The 22,229-nt window shown below is 40.9% G+C and overlaps 2 non-coding genes across 2 annotated transcripts; both read left to right on the top strand.

The window, feature by feature from the left end:
- Positions 1-735: 735 nt before the first annotated feature.
- LOC144764360 (U2 spliceosomal RNA) lies at positions 736-927 on the top strand. Its single transcript, XR_013596515.1, has one exon. It is a non-coding gene; the product is annotated as a U2 spliceosomal RNA (small nuclear RNA).
- A 20,170-nt stretch (positions 928-21,097) lies between these two features.
- LOC144764375 (U2 spliceosomal RNA) lies at positions 21,098-21,286 on the top strand. The gene has a single exon (XR_013596523.1). It is a non-coding gene; the product is annotated as a U2 spliceosomal RNA (small nuclear RNA).
- Positions 21,287-22,229: the final 943 nt, after the last annotated feature.

Raw genomic sequence — 22,229 nt, 5'->3', positions numbered from 1 at the left:
TGCTTCAAAGCAAGAACCTTGCTTAAAAAAGAACTAGAACATTTGGAAAAAATGGAGATGTGAACAACCTAACAGAAAAACTCTCCAACGCAGTGTGGCAAAAAACCACCAACACAGACATCACAAACGAACAAAAAGACATTGCATGGCTGGCGGTCACCAACGCATTGCCAGTGAAAGCATTCCAACATCGAAGAGGACTGGCGAACTCAGCAAAATGCCCAAGACCTGTCTGCCCGGTGGAAGAAACAACCATGCATTTTCTATGGAACTGCTGTTTTGCTAAAAAGTTTTGGGAGAAATTAAAAATGTTGATTAAAGAAATAACCTCACTACAAACTCTGAATTATGAAATTGTACTATATGGTATAGGGAGTCCACTGTCAAAAAATAAAGACAGGACTCTATGGAGGATACTCAGTAGTGCAAAAGAAAGCCTATGAGTCGCCAGAAACCTGCTTTTATTTAAACATAAAGAGCTAGAAGTGAAGGACGTCATCCATGTATGCCTAGACAAAATCATGGTGTTCTACTATGTTGATATTAAACAGCAAGGGAAAGAAAAAGTGGAAAAAATATGGAAACAAGGGAAATGGGCAGACTGGGTTTCTTAAACATAGCCTCACGTGAATACTGTATGCATAAAATCTTGATGGAAAACCGGTAGGTTGGTGCCTACATGCACCCCCTACTCAGGTTCAAATGTACACCACCCTATGGGATTGGTTAACATGTATCTCTGCAAATTTTTATAAATAAAGTATATTAAAAAAATCTGTTCTTATCAGTTTAATATCTGATACGTCCTCTATCTAGGGACCATATACTAAATAGATTTTTGAAACAGGGAGATGGAATAGGAGCTTGCTCTGTCCACTCCACGCATCAACCTGGTATTGCAGTACCTCCAGGAATGGTGCACTTCCCCAACCGGGGAAAACAATGCTGTTGAAAAATAGACGAGAAAACGAAAGTAGCACTTCACTACCAAACCTAGTAAAGTGGCGCTATTGTGTTTGCGTGTGAATAAAAGCAAACTGGTCCCCGTGTCTTGCCTTATTTATGTACTTATTTGACTTATTTGTCACTTTGCGGCACCAGGGCCGTGCGTTATTTATTTATTTATTTTTCGCGTTTAAAAAAGATGAATAAAAGCTATTTCTTTTTTTTTTTTTTCCTTCTCCATCCAGACGCTGCACTTTGAAAAGAGACAAACGTCGGAAAAAGATTGTTTTTCCAGCAGCAGACTTCCATTGGTTTTGGATCCATTTCACTGGGGAACGAATGGAAGAAGGTTCCCAGCAAGTCAGTAGGAGGGAGGGAGGGAGGGAGGGAGGGAGGGAGGGAGGGAGGCAGGCAGGCAGGCAGAGAAGTGGACACTGCCCTTGGCTTCTCTGAGCAAGAAGAAAAATACAGAGGGCCTTATTTATGAAGGACTTGCGCCGCCGGTGCGTCACTTTTAATATGGGGAAAAAATTACGCACCGGTGGCGCAAGGCTTTCATAAATGAGGCCCAGAGTCCTTTTCCTTCTCTGCCCGCCCCAAACGGCCAAGCCTTATCTATAGGCCTTAGGCTGCAGGGAAGCAGTGTCCCCGGCAAGCGAGGGTGAAGGGCCAGGGGCCGTCCATTTCTGGTCAGGGAGCTATCCAGGGCATCCTGGGCTGATTCCCAGCATCCCCTGGCTGCCAGGCTTTCTGGCCAGCCGGCTGGAAGCAGTGCGCAGGAAGGGGCGGGGCATGCAAATACTAGAAAGAGGACAACGTGGTTATGCTAAGTGTCGCCTAATGAGGCGACAGCCGAGGAGGACTCTGGGAGCCGGGAGAAGGCCTGAGGCCGGGGCCTCCTTTCCAACGGCACATGCTGAGCTCTTGCTGGGAGTCAGAAAAAGAGGCTAAAGGGCGGCAGGCGACGGTGCAAGGGAAGACCCCGGTCCGGGTCAGCCAGGTGGATTTCTTCGGGAGGCGTTCATTCCGGCACTATTCTGGTTATTGCTTCTCGGCCTTTTGGCTAAGATCAGGTTTATTCTGGTCTGCTAGAGGTGGGAGACGACACTCAACACCCTGCGGGCTGGGCCTGCGTTTCTCTGGCTTGTCCGGAGCCAGGCTGCGTCCAGAGGGGTTTAGGGTCACTGCTTGGATTTGCCTAAACCTGCGGGGCTGGGCCTTTGCTCCCTGGCTTGTCAGGGGCAAGGCTGCGTCACCAGGTGGGGCGGTCCGGCGGTCTGTATTTACAAGAAAACCCGTATTTATATGCATTTACAAGGACAAATATTTACAAAGAGACTGCCATTACTAACTAGGAGGCTGGCCTGTGGCACCTGGGCTGTCCAGGTACTCCATTTTTTGATTATTTGGGCAGTTCATGCATGGAGCCTCATGCGCACTGGCCTGGGACTGCTGTTTTATTCCCTCCCAGAGTGCATTGTGGCCCTAATTTGCATGCGCTTTAGAAAAACGAGTGTATTACGAGCAGTGGCTGCTGCCTGCTCGTTCGTGCTGTTATTGGGGCTTTTTTATTGTTTTTTCACTTCTAGGGGGATACCATCTTGTTGCCACTCTGTAATATGTAGGTAAGATGTGCTTTTGCTTTAAGGAATGTTATGAATGTAGAATTCCTTACTTGTTATTGGGTGTTCTTATTCTGTTAAGCTATGTGTATCATGCAAGAAGTAGACTTCATCAAGGTTGTACTGGCCGTGGGTCCTAACAAGAATAAATCTTGAATTCAACTTGGATGTCTCATATTTGGATTTCTTTGGTATAACCTACATACTACATATTTTGGCGACGGGATTATTGGACTTGGACCCACCGACAATTTAAAAGAAAACGTGAGTCATTGGTTTTCATTATATTTGGAGGCAAAACGAACGGGATTTCAACAATTGGATCACATTTCGTATCAGCATTAATTAATTGACTTGCACATCTTGTGGTATTCACCTATCTCACTTTTGGCTGACGGTGATCTATCGTATTTGCATTTTGTGCTTAGAGATGTTCGTTATGCTGTTTGCCTTCAATTAATGACTCTACACTTTGTGTGCTGTGGCGTGTTTGTTCGACTGTCGGCATCGGGCAGTAAGTGATTTTATCGGCTGTCATTTCGGGCAGTACTGGGGATCTCAGACTGTTAAATCAACATGGAGCTACACCTGCATCTTTCAAAAGTTAAAGTTGCACTTACTGGTTGTCTCGCGTGCACCGTATTAACAAAGAACTTTCACATCGAGCATAGCTGGCTGTCTCAGTCGCGCATTTGGAATTACGCACATTGAAGGTTCTGACTTGTGACATCATCGCGTGTTCCTACGCACGATGCACGTTTACGGCCGGCCATTTTAACTTGTTATTGTGGTTGCTTGGCATCAAGAATAAACGGAGGAAATCAGAGACATTACTGCATGAGCTGTTTCTTCATGAAGGAAATACGAATTAAAGCGCTAGCAATTTAATAGAATAAATATTGTGAATGTGTTAACATTGTTATAACAAGGAAGTTTAGGATTATCCAACTGCATATATTTCTATAAGGAATTTAAGTATTTCTTTATTTCTAAAAATTTGCTCACTACTTTACTTGTTTTTTAACTAAAATACTTAAACAATTTAGCTTTGTGACACATGTTAATCAACAGTTTTACAAAGAGTTTAGTAATTTGGTATTAATCTTTATTCATTATTGTTAAAACTTTATTGAAAAATGTCTATCAGTACAAGCAATAATGTAATGCAGCCTCCCCCATTCCTCGAGTTGCCAGGAAAGCCTATTAAACCTTGGCACAAATGGTTTAGAATATTTGAAAATTATCTAGAGGCTATTGATGCTGGCAAATACTCAGCTGCTAGGAAAAAGGCTTTACTATTTAATCATCTTCCTATTGTTCCAGCTCCCAGGGGAGATGAAACATGGGATGTTTTTAAAAAGGCTACTACACGTATAAGTAGACAATATGTTGATTAGCCTTCGGTGATGGTTGAACGGCATGAATGTTTTAAAAGGAAGCCGTCATCTGATGAATCCATTGAGGATTATTTAGCTAGTCTACGTGTTTTAGCGTCTAAATGTGTTTTTGCAGATTATCTGGATATAGCTTTAAGGGATCAATTAGTTTTTAATTGTTTTAATAAAAAAATACAAGAAAGAATTCTTACTTGTATAAATCCCTCTCTCGAAGAGGTTATGGAAATTGCTAGAAGTATAGAACGTTCAGTAGTTTCTTCTAAGATTTTAGCTGGTAATACTAACAATACTTCTTCAGATATATCTAGAGTTGCCACAGTTAATGTTGATTCACTTAACAATAAAACCAGTGTATGTATGAAATGAAGAAATGATAAGCAATCTTATCGCCACTGCAAAACCCTCATCTCACTCCCTCGATCAACTTCCCTCGAGACTGACCAAGAATTTGAAGCTCACTCTAGCCCCAATCTGGAGCAAGATCATCAATAGCTCCTTGAGCGAGGGCCACATCTCGGACTGCCTTCAACTAGGACAAGTCACACCCCTGTTGAAAAAACCTGGCCTTGACCCCATGGACATGAACGACTTCAGGCCAGTCTCGAACCTTCCGTTCCTAGCCAAAATTCTGGAAAGATGTGTGCTCTCACAATTAAACCAACATCTTGAGAATTCTAACCTACTGGATCCTCTTCAATCAGGGTTCAGGAAAGGCTGCAGCACTGAAACCGCTATCCTAAATGTTCTTGACGATCTGCACATGTCACTCGACTCCAACCACTGTAGCCTTCTCATTCTCCTTGATCTCTCGGCTGCGTTCGACACAGTAGATCATACCCTCCTACTTAATGTCCTCCAAGAGAGAGCGGGCATCGAAAAGACAGTCCTAAAATGGTTCTCCTCGTTTCTTAACAACCGCACTCAAAGAATAAAGATCAACAGCTTCGAATCAGACCCTCTCCCCCTCAGCAGAGGAGTCCCTCAAGGATCAGTACTCTCCCCACAACTCTTCAACATTTACATGGAACCCCTCACCTCACTTCTCAGGAAATCCAACATCCCCTTCCACCTCTACGCGGATGACACTCAACTCTATTTAGAAACCACTTTGATCACAGACATCCACAGATTAAATGCTACACTCCCAGAGCTCCAACACTGGCTCTCAGCCAACCACCTCAAACTGAACGAAGAGAAAACGGAAGTACTCCTAATCTCGAACAAGGATGAAAACCCACACATAGTGGAATGGCTCAAAGCCTTAAATGCCCTCAATGTCTATATAATGCCAACTGACTCCGCAAAATCCCTAGGAATTACACTCGACCCGAAACTGGTCATGATTAAACACATCTCTAAAACTGCCAAAAGCGCGTTCATGAACCTGAAACTTCTCTATAAAATTAAACCCTGCCTCCCCCCCAAAGATCTGAAACAGGCCACGCAGGCACTTGTGCTCTCCAGAATTGACTATAGCATCGCTGTACTGACCGGAACAGCCAAGTCGCACTTGGGTCCTCTCTCCTCCACCCTCAACGCAGCAGCAAGAATGGTCACAGGGACAAAGAAAATGACCACATCTCTCCGGCACTCAAAGAATTGAAATTGCTCCCAATCGACCAACGAGCCAACTTCCGCACAGCCTGCCTCACACATAAAGCCCTGCATACAGGCAAACCAGAATACCTGGCCTCCAAACTCAAAAGGGCGGGTCAATCCAGGAACCTCAGAAGCTCCAACACACTACTACTCATCCCTCTGAAATCACAGAAACGCAATACCTCAAATAAATCCTTTGCGGGGAATGCTCCCAGGATCGGGAACGCCAGCCCCCCCCCCCACATCAGAATGACCGCCTCCTTCACGCAATTCAAATCGCTACTCAAAGCCCTCTTTCTGGAACGCTCCTCTGTTTAACGAGAACTCCGCCTGTTGGTGAAATCCGATATCTCTCTTGATCGAGAACCGATTGTTTCGCTCTTGAACTTTGTCCCATTTTGCGCCCAAGCTGTTGTTTTACAGACTCTAACTCCTACCTGTTGTTCCTGATTCCTGTTTTCTATGTTTATTTCTCCTGTTGCATTTCCCTATTTGCTGTGAAGCGCTCCGATACCCTCGGGTCCAGCCAGCGCTATACAAAACTTCAATAAATGAAAAAATAAATAAAAATGTATGGTTTCTCATAAAAATGTGTATAAGAACACAGAACGGAAAGGTAGTGGGAGTTGCTACAGATGTGGCTTAAAATTTCATATGGGTAACAACCCTAATTGTCCTGCGCAGGGAAAACGATGTAACAATTGCAAAAAGGTTGGACATTTTTTCAATGTTTGCCATGCACCGAAGTCTAAAGTTAGGGTCAGTCAATTAGATGTGGAGAATGATATTTTATCTGAAGCTATCAACAATATTTCTATTTCCGTTGTGGAAATTAATGCAGTTGGGGATGGTGTGAAACATTGTAAAGGTCCTATTTGTGAGACGAAAATTGGTAATATAGATATGAATGTTACTGCAGACTCTGGGTCACCAATCACGATTTTGGCTGAAAAAACTTTTAATAAATTTTGGTCCCAGAAGATATTGAAATCTACTGCTATCAACCCTAAAGCTTTTGGGGAATTTGATATTATCATGAAACGGTACTTTGATGATAGCATTTTATTCAAAGGTAGGAATATTTATACCAAGATTTATGTTGCTGTCAATGGAAGAGACATATTAGGTTGGCAGGACCAAGCTAATTTGGGGATTATTTTAAAACCTGGGCATGATGAACCTGTAATCCTAGGTGAAATTCTAGTTTGATCTATTCAAGAGACTCCCAAGTTGGATGAGTTTTCTAAGAAATTGCATGATAAATTTCCCACTGTCTTTTCTAATAAGATTGGTATGATTAAGGATTTTGAGCACACCATCAAACTTAAGAGTAATGCTATCCCTGTTAAACAAAAAGTAAGACCTGTACCCTTGTATGCACAGGAAGATCTCAAAAAATTACTCAAGAATATGTGTGCACAAGGTATTATTGAACAGGTGGAATCCTCTGAGTGGATTTCTGCGGCTGTCTCGCATGGAAAAGTTCAGGCGATATACGCTTATGTGCTGATTTGAGGGTCCTGAATAGAAATATCCTTGTTGATTGCCATCCTCTTCCTAGGATATATGAAATGTTAGCTAGAGTGGGAGTAGTAAATATTTTTCAACAATTGATTTACATTCTGCGTATCATCAGATACCTCTTCATAGAGACTCTCAACACTTAACCACGTTTGTCACACCGTTTGATGTGTACAAGTATAAGCGCATGCCATTTGGTTTGGCGTCAGCCGCAAGCGTTTTTCAACGTATTATGGACAAAGTCTTTGGTGATCGTGTTGGAATACAAGCATTTCAGGACGATATCTTAATCCATACTGAAAAATTGGATCAACATATTGCTTTGTTGGATGAAGTGTTGGAAAAGCTTGGATCTAATGGCATGACTTAATATTGGTATATGTAAATTTTTAACGCAAGAGGTTAACTATTTAGGGCACAACATTTCTTCAGAGGGTATAAACCTAAGGTTTCATTACTTAAACGGATTAATGATGCTAGTGTTCCCACAGATAAAGACTCTCTGGGCGCCTTTTTAGGTTTAAGCGAATATTATGCTTGCTTTGTTCAAGGCTATGCAGTTATTGTGCAACCGTTGAGGAATCTTCTAAAAAAAAAAAAGTGAAATACATCTGGACAGAAGAGTGTCAAAAAGTGTTTGAATCTGTAAAAAAACTTATTGTGACGGCTACAGCAATCAAGCCATTTACACACGGTGTAAATTGTATTATTACAGTCGATGCCAGTGCTAGAGGGTTAGGAGCTGTTCTTAGTCAGTTTGTTAATGGCAAGGAATGTACTATTGCATTTGCCTCTTGCACGTTGAATTCTAGTGGGAAGAACTATAACACAATAGAACGAGAAGCGTTGGCATGTGCTTGGGCTTCTGAGAAATTCAGAATGTATATATGGGGGACCGGGTATGAATTACATACAGATCATAAACCTTTAATATTCATGTTACGGGACAGTTGTTCTAATAGGGCTTCGTGCAGATTGATTCAAATTTTTTCAAAATTACAGGAATTTAATTTTGAAATTAAGTATATTCCTGGTGGGAGGAACGTAAGAGCTGATTGTCTGTCCAGGTTGCCATTTGATTCTGATGATTTGAGTGAGTGCTCTGGTAAAAATTTTAATGATGTGGAGTATGTTTTTACTGTTCATGACATTAATGAACAGTTCAAGATTTGAGTCCGAATGGTTGAATAGTTCCATAAAAGATAATTGTTTAACTCAGGTGAAGACATTTCTGGTTAAGGGTTGGCCGCATGATAGAAATATGTCCATGGAATTGAGAAATTTTGCTCAAGTTGCATCTGAATTATCAGTAGTGAATGATATTGTAATGAGACAGGATTTATTTGTTCCTCCTGTGAGTTTAAGATCTAATATTGTTGCCTTAGCCCATGAGGGCCATTTAGGGATTTCTGCCACTGTTAAGAAGATAAGACAGACGTACTGGTGGCCAGGTATTGATGGTCAGGTAAAGAGACATGTGGACACTTGTTCAAAATGTTTATGCTCAGGCAAGCATTGGAAAACTTCGAATAGTCCACTAATACCAGTCAATTGGCCTGGTAATGCTTGGGAAAAGATTGGGTTAGATTTCACTGGTCCCTTAAATATATTTGGGAGTGATAGGAGATTTTTGATTGTAGCCATAGATTACTATTCGAAATGGCTTTACTTTTCATTTGTTAGTAATGCTGATTCAGCTTCAGCGTTCGCTTTCTTAAAGTTTTTGTTTCTAATGGAAGGCAGGGTGAAAGAAGTTGTCACGGATAACGGATTTCATTTTGTTTCTGAAATGTTTGAGGATTTTCTTATTAAACAAGATGTTAAACATATAAGAGTACCTTTGTATAGTCTAGCCTCCAATGGTTTAGTGGAAAGAGAGAATAGGTTGATAAAAGAGGGAATTCAGACGGCAGTGGCAAATAATTTGAATGTATCTGAATTTTTGCAATTCAAGATCTGGAATTACAATATAACGCCCCAGAGTACTACTGATGTAGCTCCTTTTATTCTTTTAAGGGGTAGGAAACCTATTTCATCTATCACTCCATCTTGGTTGTTGGGAAAAGTTGGACAATGTCATAATATTGATTTGAGGAAGGTTAGGGAACATGTTGAGGAAAAACAAAACAGTTATAAGACAAATTATGACAAGAAAATGCATGTTAAAGAGGGTGTTCTCAAGGTTGGGGATTGGGTGTTAGTTAAAAAGCCCAATAAAGTGTGTGAAGGACAGTCTAAATTTTCTGAACCATTAAAAGTTTTGAAGATTAACAAAACTGCTGTTTTGTTACAAAATAAAGGGTGGTGGAACAGTAATGCATTAGTCAAGGTTTCTTCCGAACAAGCTAATATTACTTTACATAAAGTTAATTCAACTACACCTTGTCATAGGCAGGATTGGTTTAATCTTGATAAATTGACTGAATCAAATCAACCTGGGCATCTGGAAAGTCCGGCTTTGAGAGATGTTGGACGTGTTTTTGATAGAGGGGATTCACATTCTAGGAGTGGGTCAGTAGGTTCCGAATTTTTACCTGCGCGCTCCAGTGATATTGCTGGTGGAAGTGGCGAAAGTGTTACAAGATGTAGTACACGTTTAAGATCTGCTCCTATTTATTCCAGAGAGTATGTGTATTATTAATTTTTGTTTTATTTTATGTTTTATTTATTAATTTTTGTTTATATATTTTTTTGTTGTTTTTTCTCTCTTTGTGAATCTCTCTAAAAAAAATGAGGGAGGTGTGTAATATGTAGGTAAGATGTTCTTTTGCTTTAAAGAATGTTATGAATGTAGAATTCCTTACTTGTTATTGAGTGTTCTTATTCTGCTAAGCTATGTGTATCATTCAAGAAGTAGACTTCATCAAGGTTATACTGGTCGTGGGTCGTAACAAGAATAAATCTTGAATTCAACTTGGATGTCTCATATTTGGATTTCTTTGGTATAACCTGCATACTACATATTTTGGCGACGAGATTATTGGACTTGGACCCACCGACAATTTAAAAGAAAACGTGAGTCATTGATTTTCATTATATTTGGAGGCAAAACGAACGGGATTTCAACAATTGGATCGCATTTTGTATCAGCATTAATTAATTGACTTGCACATCTTGTGGTATTTGCCTAGCTCACTTTTGGCTGACGGTGATCTATCATATTTGCATTTTGTGCTTAGAGATGTTCGTTATGCTGTTTGCCTTCAATTAATGACTCTACACTTTGTGTGCTGTGGGTTGTTTGTTCGACTATCGGCATCGGGCAGTAAGTGATTTTATCGGCTGTCATTTTTGGGCAGTACTGGGGATCTCAGACTGTTAAATCAACACGGAGCTACACCTGCATCTTTCAAAAGTTAAAGTTGCACTTACTGGTTGTCTCCCGTGCACCGGATTAACAAAGAACTTTCACATCGAGCATAGCTGGCTGTCTCAGTCGCGCATTTGGAATTACGCACATTGAAGATTCTGACTTGTGACATCATCGCGTGTTCCTACGCACGATGCATGTTTACGGCCGGCCATTTTAACTTGTTATTGTGGTTGCTTGGCAACAATACCAAACGGAGGAAATCAGAGGCATTACTGCATGAGCTGTTTCTTCACGAAGGAAATACAAATTAAAGCGCTAGCAATTTAATAGAATAAATATTGTGAATGTGTTAACATGGTTATAACAAGGAAGTTTAGGATTATCCAACTGGATATATTTCTATAAGGAATTTAAGTATTTCTTTATTTCTAAAAATTTGCTGAATCAACAGTTTTACAAAGAGTTTAATAATTTGGTATTAATCTTTATTCATTATTGTTCAAACTTTATTGAAAAATGTCTACCAGTAGTAGCAATAATGTAATGCAGCCTCCTCCATTCCTCGAGTTGCCAGGAAAGCCTATAAAAACCTTGGCACAAATGGTTTAGGATATTTGAAAATTATCTAGAGGCTATTGATGCCGGCAAATACTCAGCTGCTAGGAAAAAGGCTTTACTATTTAATCATCTTGGTAATGCGGGGCAAGATGTTTTTGATAATCTTCCTATTGTTCCAGCTCCCAGGGGAGATGAAACATGGGATGTTTTTAAAGAGGCTATTACACGTATAAGTAGACAATATGTTGATTAGCCTTCGGTGATGGCTGAACGGCATGAATGTTTCAAAAGGAAGCTGTCATCTGATGAATCCATTGAGGATTATTTATCTAGTCTACGTGTTTTAGCATCTAAATGTGTTTTTGCAGATTATCTGGATACAGCTTTAAGGGATCAATTAGTTTTTAATTGTTTTAATAAAAAAATACAAGAAAGAATTCTTACTTGTAAAACTCTCTCTCTCTCGAAGAGGTTATGGAAATTGCTAGAAGTATAGAACGTTCAGTAGTTTCTTCTAAGATTTTAGCTGGTAATACTAACAATACTTCTTCAGATATATCTAGAGTTGCCACAGTTAATGTTGATTCACTTAACAATGAAACCAGTCTATGTATGGTTTCTCATAAAAATTTGTAAAAAAAGAACACAGAACAAAAAGGTAGTGGGAGTTGCTACAGATGTGGCTCAAAATTTCATATGGGTAACAACCCTAATTGTCCTGCACAGGGAAAACGATGTAACAATTGCAAAAAGGTTGGACATTTTTTCAATGTTTGCCATGCACCGAAGTCTAAATTTAGGGTCAGTCAATTGGATGTGGAGAATGATATTTTATCTGAAGCTATCAACAATATTTCTATTTCCGTTATAGAAATTAAGGCAGTTGGGGATGGTGTGAAACATTGTAAAGGTCCTATTTGTGAGACGAAAATTGGTAATATAGATATGAATGTTACTGCAGACTCTGGGTCACCAATCACGATTTTGGCTGAAAAAACTTTTAATACATTTTGGTCCCAGAAGCTATTGAAACCTACCACTATCAACCCTAAAGCTTTTGGGGAATTTGATATTATCATGAAAGGGTACTTTGATGATAGTATTTTATTCAAAGGTAGGAATATTTACACCAAGATTTATGTTGCTGTCAATGGAAGAGACATATTAGGTTGGCAGGACCAAGCTAAATTGGGGATTATTTTTAGACCTGGGCATGATGAACCTGTAATCCTATGTGACATGCCAGTTTTATCTATTCAAGAGACTCCCAAATTGGATGAGTTTTCTAAGAAATTGCATGATAAATTTCCCACTGTCTTTTCTAATAAGATTGGTATGATTAAGGATTTTGAGTACACCATCAAACTTAAGAGTAATGCTATCCCAGTTAAACAAAAAGTAAGACCTGTACCCTTGTCTGCACAGGAAGATCTCAAAAAATTACTCAGGAATATGTGTGCACAAGGAATTATTGAACAGGTGGAATCCTCTGAGTGGGTTTCTGCGGCTGTCGTCGCATGGAAAAGTTCAGGCGATATGCGCTTATGTGCTGATTTGAGGGTCCTGAATAGAAATATCCTTGTTGATTGCCATCTTCTTCCTAGGATATATGGAATGTTAGCTAGAGTGGGGGGTAGTAAATATTTTTCAACAATTGATTTACGTTCTGCGTATCATCAGATACCTCTTCATAGAGACTCTCAACACTTAACCACGTTTGTCACACCGTTTGGTGTGTACAAGTATAAGCGCATGCCATTTGGTTTGGCGTCAGCCGCAAGCTTTTTTCAAAGTATTATGGACAAAGTCTTTGGTGATCGTGTTGGAATACAAGCATTTCAGGACGATATCTTGATCCATACTGAAAAATTGTATCAACATATTGCTTTGTTGGATGAAGTGTTGGAAAAGCTTGGATCTAATGGCATGACTGTTAATTTTGGTAAATGTAAATTTTTAACGCAGGAGGTTAACTATTTAGGGCACAACATTTCTTCAGAGGGTATAAAACCTAAGGTTTCATTACTTAAAGGGATTATTGATGCTAGTGTTCCCACAGATAAAGACTCTCTGCGCGCCTTTTTAGGTTTAAGTGAATATTATGCTCGCTTTGTTCAAGGCTATGCAGTTATTGTGCAACCGTTGAGGAATCTTCAAAAAAAAAAATGTGAAATACATCTGGACAGAAGAGTGTCAAAAAGTGTTTGAATCTGTAAAAAAACTTATTGTGACGGCTCCACCAATCAAGCCATTTACACACGGTGTAAATTGTAATATTACAGTCGATGCCAGTGCTAGAGGGTTAGGAGCTGTTCTTAGTCAGTTTGTTAATGGCAAGGAATGTACTATTGCATTTGCCTCTCGCACGTTGAATTCTAGTGAGAAGAACTGTAGCACAATAGAACGAGAAGCGTTGGCATGTGCTTGGGCTTCTGAGAAATTCAGAATGTATATATGGGGGACTAGGTATGAATTACATACAGATCATAAACCTTTAATATTCATGTTAGGGGACAGTTGTTCTAATAGGGCTTCGTGCAGATTGATACGTATTATATCAAAATTACAGGAATTTAATTTTGAAATTAAGTATATTCCGGGAGGGAGGAACGTAAGAGCTGATTGTCTGTCCAGGTTGCCATCTGATTCTGATGATTTGAATGAGTGCTCTGGTAAAAATTTTAATGATGTGGAGTATGTTTTTACTGCTCATGACATTAATGAACAGATCAAGATTTCTGAGTCAGAATGGTTGAATAGTTCCAAAAAAGATTATTGTTTAACTCAGGTGAAGAAATTTAGGGTTGGCCACATGATAGAAATATGTCCATGGAATTGAGAAATGTTGCTCAAGTTGCATCTGAATTATCAGTAGTGAAGATATTGTAATGAGCCAGGATTTATTTGTTCCTCCTGAGAGTTTAAGATCTAATATTGTTGCCTTAGCCCATGAGGGCCATTTAGGTATTTCTGCCACTGTTAAGAAGATAAGACAGACGTACTGGTGGCCAGGTATTGATGGTGAGGTAAAGAGACATGTGGACACTTGTTCAGAATGTTTATGCTCAGACAAGCATTGGAAAACTTCGAATAGTCCACTAATACCAGTCAATTGGCCTGGTAATGCTTTGGAAAAGATTGGGTTAGAGTTCACTGGTCCCTTAAATATATTTGGGAGTGATAAGAGATTTTTGATTGTAGCCATAGATTACTATTCAAAACGGCTTTACTTTTCATTTGTTAGTAATGCTGATTCAGCTTCAGCTGTCGCTTTCTTAAAGTTTTTGTTTCTAATGGAAGGCAGGGTGAAAGAAGTGGTCACGGATAACGGATCTCATTTTGTTTCTGAAATGTTTGATGATTTTCTTATTAAACAAGATGTTAAACATATAAGAGTGTATAGTCCAGCATCCAATGGTTTAGTGGAGAGAGTGAATAGGTTGATAAAAGAGGAAATTCAGACGGCAGTGGCAAATAATTTGAATGTATTTGAATTTTTGCAATTCAAGATCTGGAATTACAATTATAACGCCCCGGAGTACCACTAATGTTGCTCCTTTTATTCTTTTAAGGGGTAGGAAACCTATTTCATCTATCACTCCATCTTGGTTGTTGGGAAAAGTTGGACAATGTCATAATATTGATTTGAGGAAGGTTAGGGAACATGTTGAGGAAAAACAAAACAGTTATAAGACAAATTATGACAAGAAAATGCATGTTAAAGAGGGTGTTCTCAAGGTTGGGGATTGTGTGTTGGTTAAAAAACCCAATAAAGTGTGTAAAGGACAGTCTAAATTTTCTGAACCAGTAAAAGTTTTGAAGATTAACAAACCTGCTGTTTTGTTACAAAATACAGGGTGGTGGAACAGTAATGCATTAGTCAAGGTTTCTTCCGAACAAGCTAATATTATTTTACAGAAAGTTAACTCAACTACACCTTGTCATAGACAGGATTGGTTTGATCTTGATAAATTGACTAAATCAAATCAAACTGGGCATCTGGAAAGTCCGGCTTTGAGAGATGTTGGACGTGATTTTGATAGAGGGGATTCACATTCTAGGAGTGGGTCAGTAGGTTCCGAATTTTTACCTGCTCGCTCCAGTGATATTGCTGGTGGAAGTGGCGAAAGTGTTACAAGATTTAGAATACGTTTAAGATCTGCTCCTATTTATTCCAGAGAGTATGTGTATTATTAATTTTTGTTTTATTTTATTTTTTATTTATTCATTTGTGTTTATATATATTTTTTTGTTGTTTTCTCTCTCTTTATGAATCTCTCTGGGAAAAAAAAGAGGGAGGTGTGTAATATGTAGGTAAGATGTTCTTTTGCTTTAAGGAATATTATGAATGTAGAATTCCTTACATGTTATTGAGTGTTCTTATTCTGTTAAGCTATGTGTATCATTCAAGAAGTAGACTTCATCAAGGTTGTACTGGTAGTGGGTCCTAACAAGAATAAATCTTGAATTCAACTTGGATGTCTCATATTTGGATTTCTTTGGTATAACCTGCATACTTCACACTCGTGATATTTTAACCCCTTAGGAACTTTCTGCTTTTTCAGTGACTTTGGTGATACATTGCATTGCGAGCAGTGACAGCTGCCAGCTCGTCTATAAGTTTCTTTGTGGTTGCATTTGTGTTTTTTTCTTGCCATTAAGTTTCTACACTTGCTCCTTTCCCTCAACACGGAGCTTGGCACTTTTCTTTTTTCTCCTTGTTGGGGGCTTTTCCCCCGGGCTGTGCAGGCATCAGCATGGCTTATTCCCGCATGGGTAATGCACAGGGTTTTGGTTTCATATCTAACACTGTACGTGTAGAGGTTAGTGAGGCTTACAAAAAGGAAAAAAATTGTTTTTTTTTGGTTGACGCTATTATCAAGAAAGAATGCAAAATTGTTGAACGTGCTATAGAATGTATACAGGATTTCTCAAACTGGGGCATTTTTGATGTGACCTTTTCAAGTGAAACGATTTGTAAAGATTTTTTGCAATGTGTGGTGCATCGTCAGGAAACCAAGCCCATTCGGGGTCTCACTGTCACCTCTATGTCTGCCCCTAAGGAGGTTACCCTGGTGGTACATATGTACAATCCTTATGCAGACCACAGGCTCATTGAGGTGTATTTAAATCGTTACTGTGATACTATTAGGGGTGGCCAAAAAGTTCACAATATTTGTGGGATATGGAATGGGAAACGTAAATATGTTGTCACCTTCAAAGAGGATCCTGCGGGTATTGGGGGTCTGGCGCATCCACCGCAGACCTTCACATTAGGGGCAAATAAGGGGTTTCTGGTCTATTCCGGACAGCCCCAGTTTTGCAGGCTCTGTCAGCAATTTGGCCACACAAAAGAGCAATGTTCTGGTATGGCGTGTAGGAATTGTGGAGGCATTGATCACAGGGCCCAGAACTGTGTGGTACCCAAAAAATGTAACCTCTGTGGTGGTGTAGATCATTTGTTCAAAACCTGTCCTAAAAGTAAATTTTCTTATGCTTCTGCTGCTAGCGCGCAGGGTCCTCCACCTCCTGCCCCAGCCCCGCCTGATGCAGCGTCCGTTTCTGTTCCAGTTCCAGAGATTACTGACTCCGCCATCTTAGGGGTAATAGACGGTATAGAAATTAAGAGATGTGGTCCCACTCAGGAGGTTGAGGGGGAAGAGGAGGAGGAGGAGGAGGAGGAGACTGATGCCGCCTATGATATTGATCCTTCCGCAACAGACCTGGACATCCAGTCTTTGCAGGACGAGGATGCGGAGAAAGAACGTGCTGAAACCTTGCGCCTTAAGTAAAAAGCCTTGGATAGAAAGGCACTGTGTGCAGGTTTGTCCCAGTCAGAGCCTGTGGTGGTTGTTGTTCAAAGTGATGTTGCTCAGGCGCCTTCCACGTCTACAGCTTCCCTTACGGAGGTGCCTGAAACTATTCCTTCTGTTGTTCCTCCCACAGTACCCCGCCTCCTAAACCACAGCGTATGTTGAAATTGGTGAAGAAGACCGTTGCATCCCTTGGGTTGAATGTGACCCCACCGGTTGTGGCCAAGGAACAGACGTCACCCATGGAACATAGTGGATGGAGCACAAATAAGCGGAAATCCCGTGCTTCACAGCAAGTGAAAGACTCCATTCCTTCCACACGCTCCAAGCAAAAGCGTGTTTCCTCTCTGGATCGTTTTTCAGGGGGGGGGGCGGTATGACCCCTTACTTTGCCTCTCTGACTCAGAGGAGGCTTTTCAGGAGGTTGCCCTGGTGCTGGACATCACTGATAGTCCGGCACTGGACCTAGAAGGTACACCAGATTTGGAGGCTTTGTTCTCGGCATCCACTCTCCAGGGTACTGAGGTCCAGACTTTGTGTGAAGGGGATGTTTCAGGGGTGGCATCTTGAACTGTATGTCATTATGGCACTTGTCTTACTTTTATGTATCATGGCTCTTTCCCTTGCCTCCTGCAATGTGCGGGGTATGGGGACAGACTTAAGTAGACGTATGGTTTTAGATTATTTTGCTCAAACCACTTATGATGTCATTTGTTTGCAAGAATGTTATATCCCTCATCAGCTAAAATATTTTTCTTTTCAGAGCTACTGGCCTTACAGACCCTCAGCTTGGTCCGGAGGCGCAAACAAAAACGATGGCATTGTAGTCCTTTTTAGGAATAAGCATTGGCAAATCACGGAGGAAAAGATCCTCTGGTCTGGGCGTGCTATGCTGTTATCAGTTCTAATGGATGGTCTTCCTTTCAGGTTATGTGTTGTTTACGCTCCAGCTACTAAGCCTGAGAGGGAGCATTTGTTCCATGTGTTAAAACCCTTTCTTGCAGGTGCTACACAGACGCTCCTTGTTGGCGATTTCAACTGCATTTTACATATGAAGGATAGGCAGGGTGCACAGGTCGGCTATACTTTAGATCTCACCTCGAAACTTTTGTTGTCCCTTCTTCACGATTTAGATTTTTATGACACCTACCAGAAGTATCATCCGCCCGGGGTAGGTTTCACTTGGGAGGCGGCTCATGGGAACTCCCGCTCCCGCCTGGATTTTGTGTTTGCCTCCAAGTCCTTGCACGCAATTAGCTGTGATCTTATTAGGGTGCCTTTCTCAGATCATAAAATGTTGGCTATAGGTATCACCCTTCCGGGTACACCTCAAAGAAGGTTCTGGTTGTTGGAAACTGAACAATGACCTCTTATTGGATTATAACATTTGTAAATCATATGCTCAATGTTATGGTGCATGGGCCGTTCAAAAAAAGTAGGTTTCCAGATATTTACAAATGGTGGTGTTGGGTTAAACATAAAAGTAGGTTTTCTTTCAGGAACAAGGACGGCTCAAGCGTAGGGCTGCCTGGGCTGCTTTCCAAAAATTGCATTGCTGCCTTATTCTTCTACATCAGTTGGGGGAAGCAGGCAAGGATGTCAAAAATGAGGTCCGGTTGCTCACACTTGTGATGAATAATTGGTTGATACGTAGAGACACGATCTTTCATTCTCGGGTCAATTATTACCAAGAAAATGAGAAATGTACATCTTTTTTCTTCAAAAAGGCTAAATCTGCTCAAATACTCCTGACGCATTTGCGTGAGGAAAATGGGACTGTTGTACAAGGTGTAGACCGATGCCAGCGAATCGCATTTGATTTTTATTTCAATGTGTATGCTTTGCCACAACACTTGTCTACCGATGCAGACCTTGAAGAATATTGTTCAGGCCTGGAGGGTGGTCTCGATTAGGCCCAAGTCGCTCACTTGGACCAACCATTTGATGGTGAGGATTTACTAGTTGCACTTCAGTCCGCCCCTAGGAGGTCTGGCCCAGGGCTCGATGGGCTCACTTGGGAGTTCTATAGAAAGTTTTGGGGTCTGATATGTATTGATTATATGGCCATGATAAATGCTGGGTTTGCCAATAACCTTTTTTCCACAGATTTCTCTGTTGGGGTACTTTCTCTGATATTCAAGAAAGGGGATGAAACATCGCTGGACAATTGGAGGCCCATTACCCTCCTAAATGTAGATGATAAATTGATGGCAAAAGTGTTGGCACGTCGCTTGCGAACTGTCATGCATACATGTGTACGCCCGGATCAAGCTTGTGCTATTCGCGGGCGTACAATTGTGGATAGTCTAGTTACCTTGCGGGATACCCTCTGGTATCATCAAGAACGCACTCTCCCTTTGGGTGTTCTCAGCCTCGATTTCCACAAGGCCTTTGATACAGTGTCCCATGATTTTATTTTTTTATTTTTGAAACACTTGAAAGTTCCAACTGCGTTTCTTCAAAAGATACATGCTCTTTACAATGGTGCTACCAGCAAAGTTAATATTAACAGGTTTTTTTCTGCTCCTTTTCCTATTCTTTCCGGGGTCCGTCAGGGGTGTCCTATGTCACCCATCTTTTTCGTTTGTGCATTAGAGCCTTTTCTGTGTAAACTTCGGCAAGACAAAGTCATTAAAGGGGTTTTAGTTCCTGGGGGTTCGGGGGACTCAGCACAAAATTGTGGCATACATGGATGACGTCACGGTGTTGTGTACCAATGCAGCCTCTGTCCGCAGGACACTGTTACAGGCCTCTCTTTTTCAGTCACATTCTGGTTTGAGTCTTAACATGGCTAAAAGTGTTTGTTTTACTACAGGGCCCTGGGATCAACTGGCGAAGTTACCAGTCCTCGTTACTTCGGAACCTTTTAAAATCCTGGGAGTCTACTTTGGGGTTCGCGGGTTTGAGGAGAGAAATTGGGCTGAACTTCAGGCGAAATTATTAAAAAAGCTTTCCCTATGGTCCTTGCGCAAGCTGACGCTTGAAGGCAAAGTTTTAGTTATTAAAGCTGTTTTATTTCCGTTATTGTTGTACCTTGCTTAGTTTTTCCTCCCAAATACCGCACTTTCCAGAAAATTCAGAAAATGTTTTTTACCTTTTTATGGAACTCTCGCATGGAGAAACTTAGCAGAGATAAAGTTTGTCGACAGTGGAGGAATGGGGGTAAAAGTTTACCTGACCTTAAAACGTTTTTGTTGTCCAAATTATTATGTTATGTTGTATCACGCACTGCTGATGATCTGAAATCTGTTCCTTCCTTATTTACCAAGTATTTTCTAAGAGCACGGCTACTGTGTTTTGGACTTTTTTCCCCTTCCAATTGTTTTCCCTTGGCCCAGGATGCACCACCATTTTATAAAGACCTTTGTTCCTTTTTGCAGACCTTGGACACAGAAACTTTTGATAGGGACATTTGTATTCACCCCACCAGGCTGAAGAACGAACTTCGGAAAGCTGAGCAACCGATCCTGTTGGGTGTTCTAACTGAGGCTCAGTCGGTGCGAGCCTGGAAAATGGTGGGTCACAGGGACATTACCCACAGTCAGCTTGACCTGGCTTGGATGGCCGCACATGGATGCCTTCCTGTAAAAGTTTTTCAACATCGGAGAGGTTTGTCCCCCACAGCATGTTGTCCGCGCCCCAGATGCGGCCACGACGAAACCATTTTCCATCTCCTGTTGGGTTGTCTTTATGCGAAGAAATTTTGGGTTTTGTCGTGGCCTTTTCTTTCAAAATTGCCGGCATTGCTGCCTTGATTTTCAATGCCCTTTTGTATGGACAGGACATTTCTGCACGGCGCCCTCCCACTGCCTGGAGACTGTTGAACTGTGCCAAAGGGGCTTTATGGGATGCCAGGAACCTGTTTCTTTTTCTCCATAAGGACATGGACTCCAAAATATGCAGAAATCTTTTTTGGGATAAAGTTATGACCTATGTTTCTGTTGATCATGCCACCTTAGGGATTAACGACGCCAACACCTTGTGGCAAAATAAGAACTGGGAGGGTTGGGTCACCTAGAAAACTGGACAGTTATGAATAAATAACTTGTTTATACGCTTGTTTTTGTTTGTCTGCCTTGCCAACGGGCTGTAACAGGATTGGTATTTAAAAACGCACCAAATTTATCTGCCTGTAGTGTACAAAGTTTTCATCATCATATCTGTATGTATTTCCTATAGACCACTTAATGTAACCGTGGTATTTTAAAAGTTATATATTTCTGTATCTGTGCCTTCATCCAGATTTACTCATCATATCTGTATATATCTCTTATGGACCACTTGATGTAACTTTGGTCTTTTAAATTGTATTTTTCTGTACCTGTGCGTTTATCTGTTCAATAAAGGTTTTTGAAACAAAAATAAACTGTTCTTATCATTTTAATATCTGATACGTCCTCTATCTGGGGACCATATATTAAATTGATTTTTGGAACAGGGAGATGGAATGGGAGCTTGCTCTGTTCACTCCACGCATCAACCTGGTATTGCATTACCTCCAGGAATGGTGCACTTCCCCACCCGGGCAAAACAATGCTGTTGAAAAATAGACGAGAAAACAAAAGTAGCGCTTCCTTACCAAACCATGTAAAGTGGCGCTATTGTGTTTGCGTGTGAATAAAAGCAAACTGGTCACCGTGTCTTGCCTTATTTATGTATTTATTTGACTTATTTGCCGCTTTGCGGCACCCGGGCTGTGCGTTATTTATTTATTTATTTTTTCGTGTTTAAAAATAAATAAAAATTCTTTCTTTTTTTTCCTCTTCTCCATCCAGACGCTGCACTTTGACAAGAGACAAACGTTGGAAAAATACTGTTTTTCCAGCAGCAGAGTTTCATTGGTTTTGGATCCATTTCACCGGGGAACGAATGGAAGAAGGTTCCCAGCAAGTCAGTAGGATGGATGGATGGAGGGAGGGAGGGGGGTAGGGAGGCAGGCAGGCTGGCAGGCTGGCAGAGAAGTGGACACTGCCCTTGGCTTCTCTGAGCAAGAAGAAAAATACAGAGGGGCATATTACCAAGGGCCTCATCGCCGTTTTAGCAGGAATTTTTCCCGCTAATGCGGCGATAAAACTATCGCCCTATGATCAAGCTGCCGCTAACTACTGTTAGCGACAGTTTCCACGCGTTAGCAACAGGAAAAATTATCGCGAAACACGGAAGCGATAAATATCGCTAATGATATGCGAGGTAGGCGTACCCTCGTTAAATTTACCAAAAAAGTCGCTAAAACGATATCGCACTATTAACAACTAACGCATGGACATGCTTAGCGGGGAAAAAATTCCCGCTAAGGGCCCTAAGCAGGAGATAAATAAGAACTGCTAAAACCAGTTCTAAAACAGCCAAACTGGAGATAAAAAAAACAAATAAAAGGAGACATAGGCCAGCCCAGCCCCACCACAAAGCTGAGGACCTGCAGACGCCATGGAGGCAGTAATCATACAGCTTGGAGTTCCAC

The sequence above is a fragment of the Lissotriton helveticus genome, chromosome 6 (genome assembly GCF_964261635.1).
Source record: "Lissotriton helveticus chromosome 6, aLisHel1.1, whole genome shotgun sequence".
Classification (NCBI taxonomy): domain Eukaryota; kingdom Metazoa; phylum Chordata; class Amphibia; order Caudata; family Salamandridae; genus Lissotriton; species Lissotriton helveticus.
Note: the sequence above shows the minus strand (reverse complement) of the source record. Positions and strands in the feature narration are given on the sequence as shown.